Raw genomic sequence first — 7,267 nt, forward strand, 5'->3', positions numbered from 1 at the left:
CTGGATATACATCACAGTGTTTATGGCCCGATCCAAGTGTCACTGTTTGATATTAGTTCACAGTTTTTGGCTGTTTTTACTTGTTGTTCTACTGTCTGTCTTACTTCTTTAAGCGCTTCGTTCTTGCGCCCCCTTTTAGTTAGTCTCTGCTCAGTTTCTTGTTCAGTTTTGTAGGAATTTTATTCCGTTGTTCAGTTTGTGGTTCTTTACTCTAGTCCATGTTACTGAGTGTGTTTTTTCTCTGTTGTTACCTGTTCCCAGATGTCCTCAGTTACCTTCATCTTGTCTCATCATCACCTTTTGCTTGCTACTTATCTCTCACCGGCATCCTCTCCTCTAAACACCCTCCTTTTATTCTTACTCATTGGTTTTTATTGCCAGATCCTTGTTGCTGCTTACTTCACGCCAATCCAGTCTCAGAGTATCCTTGTGCTCTGCTCTAGCATCGGGCTTAGTTTTGATTTAGTTAATAAAAGTTTTTATATCATCACCTGCCTGCTTCCTGCCTGTTTGGGACAGTTAAAGATTTACAAGCTTTTCACCTGATGATGAAAAACAACTTGCAAAGCTGCTTGAGCATTTCTCTGCTGCTATAACTGGTTCACTTCTTTCGTTTCGAAAGGCCATTGTCCACAGGCACAGAGAATAAAAACCCCACATATAACTGGATAGACTACAACCAATCAGAGCAAAGAAACGTGCAAAATAAACAGCTCTTCATGAGCATTGTGGCTGAAAATAACTCTTCTTTACAGCCTCATCATATCAAAGCACCCCACACAACTGAGTGACCCAACACTGAGCAGACCAAGTGGAAATCTGGTTTTAAATCAAGAAAAATAAGTCTCTGGGAATATTCTAGACTAGATTAGTCCGTATTCAAGATTAAATCAATTGACCTGCATCATCTGCAGTACTTTCTCTCAGAAATTGTATTGTTACTGACAAACACCCATTAAAGTAATGAAGCAAACTGCTAAAATATGCATTATTGTGTCATTCTTTGATACAAGTGGATGTTCTACAGATGTGCGGTGCAGAGCGTCCTCTGCTCCTGCAACACCGTGTGGCGCTGCAGAGGGTGGTGAAAGCTGCACAAAGGACTGTCCGCCACCACAGACATGTACACCTCCAGATGCAGGAAGCCGTTCCTTCAACATTCCCTTTTCTGTCGATTCCTCTGCTTCAATGTGAAAACGAGGCAGTGATTGAAGGATGTGTGCACACAGACACTTAACGAAATATTCTGTGTAATGTTCCATATAAGGAGGTGAATGATGCTGTTTCACATAAAGCTCAGATACTTCACCATAAAGAGGAAGTTTAACCACTAATATATTGTTGTGCCGGAGATAACGAGCGTGTTCAAACAGTTCAGGCAGAGAATGTCCTCACTGGTGATAATCTTCATTTGCATTCTTCATGTTGAAGGTAATTACTCTACTTTTCTTTCCTCATTTAGAGGTTAAATAATTTTGATAAATGAAAATGACAGAAATTATTGAAAATGATTAAATGACAGAAATGGGGTTGAAATAGAACTTATCATTAGCAACAGGAGATACTCGCAGCTCTGAGCTGGAAAACTGCAACCCTCTCCATTTGTTATATTGAATATTGACAACCTCACAGCTTACGTTTTTACTTTTTTTTTTTTTTTAAACAAAAATGTTTGTAACATTTATATAAAGAGTTAAATCTTTAACAGGAACCTGCAGGTGTGATATTTGCACAATACTGGACAGTAAATCAAATGAAAACTATCTCTAAAATCCTCATAGTCACAATTTTCTCATCACAAAGGATTTTTAGTGAGCCAAGTGTGCAGCGTAGATATAGCAAAAGTTGACCAGCTACTTTTCTAAATAATTCAGCTTATTGAACTGTCGCTGTTGTAATTACAAAGGCTGATAACACATTCATGTTATTAAGCCAAGTTCATGTGGGAAATATTCTGAGTTGCATGGGTTACACACCGAAATAACCCTTTGCAATGGTCCTTTCGTCATTTCCTGGTTGTGTTCAGGCAACAAAACTACATAGTTACAGCAATAAATGATACGTCAGCATCTTGTTAACGGATGCTATATTGACAAGGGTTATTGAAGAAGAGTTTCTTGAAGTTGTTATATTTGAGTGCTTCTTTTTTTAAATTCCCATGTGACCAAATTTGTTGAATGACGTGGGATGTTTCACCATTTTGACCGTCTTTTGTTTAGTTTCCCTTTGAGTCTTCTCGTCTTTTATAGTAAACTCATCAGCGCCTACTTTTGTTTAATCATCTCTGTCTGTGTTTCCTGTGTTTGGCTTTTCCAGACTTGATACTCTTGGCACAAGAATAGAGAAGACTTGGTAGAAAATAAAGAATTTTACAGCTTATCAAAGGAGGTCAACCGCCATTTTATTGAAGTTAATCAGATAAAGCGGAAAAACGTGATTAAAAACTCCAGTTCTGTGGTCTCTGACTGTTAATTTAAAATCTCTATTCATGATTTTGTTTGTGGCTGATGTGTTCAGAGTGAAACTTTCCTCAGAATGTGTCCTTTTCTCTGCTGCAGGCATCAGTGGAAGAAGAGAAGACTTTCTATACAAAAGATCTGGAGATGAGGTCGTTCTGCCTTGTAACAGTGATGCATCAAGTTTCACATGTGACACTGTTTACTGGCTTTACAGCAGATATAAAAGTAGTTTTATTAAAATAAAGGTTAATGGGGGAAAAGTTGTTAAAGACTCAGCTGGAGCTGACAGGCTGAGTGTGAACACTGACTGCTCTCTGGTCATCAACGTCACTGCTGAGGATTTTGGTCGTTACACCTGTCGACTTGGGCAGGACGATAAATTTGATGGAAATGTGTTTCTAAGTACTTTGACTAGTGAGTATTTTTTTTACTTTACGTTTTTTTTTTGTTTTCTTTTTACAGTCAAGTTCAATCCTCCTCATTAACACAACTGAAAATTTGATTTGCAAGTTCTCAAAGAATAAGAGAAGCTTTTATGGTTATTAATCTGGCAAACACTGAGATTTACTGACCTCAGTTTTCTTCACCTTCATAATTACTGTCAAATTAAACTGTAACGTTTACATCAGACAGTCAGAAAGCACAACTAAACATGAACTCTCATCTCAAATCTCCTTATTTTAAAGTATAATATTCCACAGTTTTTAGGCTGAAACAACATCAATCACTTGTTTTCTCTCAGTCTCTCCATCTCCACCAGATGCTGATATAAAGAAGGATGGAAATGTCACATTAAGGTGCTCTCTGCTGAGATTCCCTGGCTTTGGTCCTTGTGGTCAGAACAGCGTTCGCTGGGTGGATGAGAAAGGAACTGTGCTGCTTGGTAAAGGTGTCGGCTATGAAATCAGAGGACAGACAAACTGTGCTTCCTATCTGACTGTGAACCATAAGAGTGGCAACAACAGAAGATTCACCTGCCAGTTTTGGAAGGAACAGACTGTGAAGATAGATGCTCACTACACACCTGTCTTCCCAGGTAGGAAATAGAAATCTGATTCTGTTAGAAACCAGCTGTCCCACTGCTATAAATAAGCATTTGTTTTCTTTCTGCACTTTCTGAGGTGGAGTTTCAGAACTTTGACCTAAAAGTTAGAAAGATAAAATCTTCTGAACCGTATCATCCACAGATGACTCAGAACCAGGTTCCACTGACCGGTCTTCTCTGAGGTACATCATGTTGACTCTGCGCATCGCAGCACTGATCCTGATGATCGGAATCACTGTTGTCGTCATCAGAATCAGAGGTGAAGCAGTTCAGATCATAATCAAACCAGAGATCATACATTATAAATTTCAAATGTAATAATTTTAGTCTCTCTCTGCTTCCAGGAAGAAAGAAGCACCTTAAAGACACCAATGTGAGTAAAAAAGAACTTCCTCTGAGTTAAACATTAAAATGGTCTCTTTCTATATAAACTCTAAATGATTTTGGTGTTGAAGCTGTATTTATTCACATTTTCAGTCATCACTTTGCTTCATCCAGAATCTTTATTTGATTATAGTGGAGTTTTTAAACCTCTTCATCCAAGTCTGTCTCCTGGAAATATGTTTGTTTCCAACTAATCTCCAACTTCTGGTAAAAATGATGGAATCACCACTCCTGAAGGATGTTTGTTCAGCTGTTTTATTTTGTAGAAAGAAAAAAAGTCACAGACTTGACATAAAGATATGCAAAGCTGGTCTTTACAGGAAAGTTGGAACCTGAGAGATGAGGAATAATGTTTTTCACTACCGAAGTCCTTTGGTGATCCGTGGTCTTTGTGTTTTGATTTCTAGTCTTTTCTGTGGTCCAGTTATTTTTCAGTTCTTACATTTACTCTGTTTTGTGTTCTTAGTTGGTATTTACTGAGAACTTTTCTGTCCTTTCGGTTCCTGGTCTTTTCCTGGTTCCTGGCTTTTGTATTTTTATTAGGGCCGGGACTTTGACGCGTTAATTAAGATTTATTAATTACACAAACATTGATGCGTTAAATATTAACGCATTTTAATCGCACGTATTTTTACACCGCAGAAAATTTTCTCACTGGATGAGTTTCAGGCATATCGATTATACTGGAGCACCAACTAACGTTCATGACTTCAGCAATAGGCGGCGCCAGGGTGGGCCTTGGTTGGGCTATAGTGTTAGCCCTACCATAAAACCAAGAGAAGTGCGGAGTCCCAACAGCCCCTCCACGTCAGACAGCTGCGATGATAACAGTCTCTCACATGACCTACGTCACTCATGTGAGCGCGATTTGAGTGCATGTTCGTCACAAAAACCGGCTGATTGTACTAATTTGAAAATCTCAACCTGGTGAGTTTTAATATTGTTTTTGGAAACTTTGCTGCCTTTGTTACTGCGTTTTGCATGTTTCTTGCTCTTCCTTGCTGCGGTCTTGTTGCCTAATTAGCCGGATAGCTGTGTGGTAGATTTTATATGGCTTTAGGACAAATTAACTATTAATAATTATCTCTGTGTCTGTGTGTGTGTGTGTGTGTGTGTGTGTGTGTGTGTGTGTGTGTGTGTGTGTGTGTGTGTGTGTGTGTGTGTGTGTGTGTGTGTGTGTGTGTGTGTGTGTGTGTGTGTGTGTGAGAGAGACCGCTTTGATTGGCCCCGTGGATGGGAAATTTTGTTTTAAAGAACAGACGGACGGGATGGTCGGTAGCGTAGTTGTGGGTTGTGCAGGCGCCCCGTTTACAGAGGCTACAGTCGGTCCCGGTTCGAATCCCGCACCGGACGGTCATTCCCCCTCTCTCTGCTTTCCGTCTCTTTATTTGTCCTGTCCATTAATATTCATAAAAAATAAAATTAAAAATTAAAAAAATGAGGATAGATGGAAGATAAGAGCACGGTTGGTTAAGTACCACCTTAAAAAAAACAATGTTTTGTTGTTTAAGCTTCTGTATTCAGTCATTATTCAATGGTAAACTAAAATCCATGTGAAAAAATTTGCTTCTCACTGTTTTCAGGTCAAATATTTATATGCGATTAAAAATGCAATTAATTTTGATTAATTAATTACAAAGCCTCTAATTAATTAGATTAATTATTGTAATGAGTCCCGGCCCTAATTTTTATTTTTCCTGGTCTTTCCACTTGTATCTTACAGCTTCATAACGTTGGCGATGAACCGGTAAACTACGAAAATGTTGGAGACCGCTCTGCTGCTGAGTCACAGCTCTGAACTCAGAGACATCAACTTCATCCATGTAAAAAAATGCTACTGAATAACTTTACCTTGCTTTTTTATGTTCAATGACTTCTCTCATTTTAACCCTTTTAAGCTCTTAAAACTCTTTAAATGCTATATTCATGAAATGAATACACAAAACCACGTCTGTTTTCTGAAAATTTAAAGATATCCTGAAAATAAGGTTTCATCTCTGATATTCCAGACAAATACAACCTAACCACATCCAGTTCATATGACTGATTTGTACTACTCCTTCAAATAATGAAGAAACGAGCATGAATCAAAGAAGTTACCTTTTCTATTGAGCAGTTTCACTGTATTTTTGTATCTAACAGGAACAGAGTGTGTAGTGATGGTCTGAACAGTCCTTTTATAATATCTCCAAAGTACAACATTTACAGAGTTATGTTTTTAGATTTATACCAAAAGAAGAATGCTTTTGTGACTAATCTACCCGTTTATGCTCAGCAACACAGCTTTAAGTGAATATGAACAATAATTTCTGTTTTAAAAACATTATGAATTTGGCTCCATGAATGGGAATAAAGCTGATAAGTGCACTTCCTGTCTTTTCTTGTTGTTCCAAACACCAGTTTTTCAAAGTAACCTGGAGATGATTCACATCAGTTTCTTCCACAGCTGATTTGTGTGTCAACAACAACTAAAGAAGCAGACCAGCTTTTGTTCCTCTGAGTTCTCCACAGGTTAGATGAAGATGATTAATAATCATGAGTGAGAGGACCACTCCTCAACACCTCCGATGCTGAAGACTCCTGGCAGCTGAACACGTCTTTAGCATGTTTGAATGAGCTTTCTGGTGCTTTTCTGTAACATTTAACATCAGCAGTCTGATTAGGTTTGACTGAATAAGAGGTCTGAGCCAAATGAATGAAAGAAAACTGTGCCTAGAAGCAGCTTCTGCTCTCTGACTGAGTGCATACTAAAATTTACAGCTGCAGGGTCACCGTGATGCTGGGATGACTTTTTCTATGTGAAATGACATGTTAAGAGAAAACTGAGACTCTAAAAAGACTCAGTGAGTTTGGAGATGTGCTGCAGCTTTAATGTCACAGACATCATGACAGCAATCAGAAGCAGGCAGAGAGTGGCACAAGACCCGGCCACCAGCAGCCCCCACGGAGCACAGAACCCGGGAAGCCCACCGCAGGGACAACCACGCATCCACCCAGAGGACTGCAGAGGAAGCCCCGGGACAGAACCCCCATAAGCATAGGGCAGAGCCCCCCAGGAACCAGCAAGGCTACCGCTACCCAGACATTGGCCATTCGCCGGACCCAGGCCCCAAGAGCCTGAGGGCCCCCAAACCCCCAGCAGAGACCCCACCCAAGAAGGCCAGGCGCCCAAGACAGCCAAGCACAGAGGGCCAGCGCCTGCCCCAGTGCCCCAGGCCAAGTGCCCCCGGAGTCAAGACGCGCCCACAGGTGGGTGAAGCCGCGAGCAGAGGCAACGCCATACATCCGCTGTGTGGTTATTTTCACAGAATGGATGTAGTGTGACGCATCTCAGAAAGTCAACCACAAGGAGGAAATGTAATGACCTCTTTGTGCTACC

Source organism: Leuresthes tenuis, unplaced genomic scaffold, assembly GCF_036924035.1.
Source record: "Leuresthes tenuis unplaced genomic scaffold, fLeuTen1.0.hap1 SCAF_13, whole genome shotgun sequence".
In the NCBI taxonomy this organism is placed as follows: Eukaryota; Metazoa; Chordata; class Actinopteri; order Atheriniformes; family Atherinopsidae; genus Leuresthes; species Leuresthes tenuis.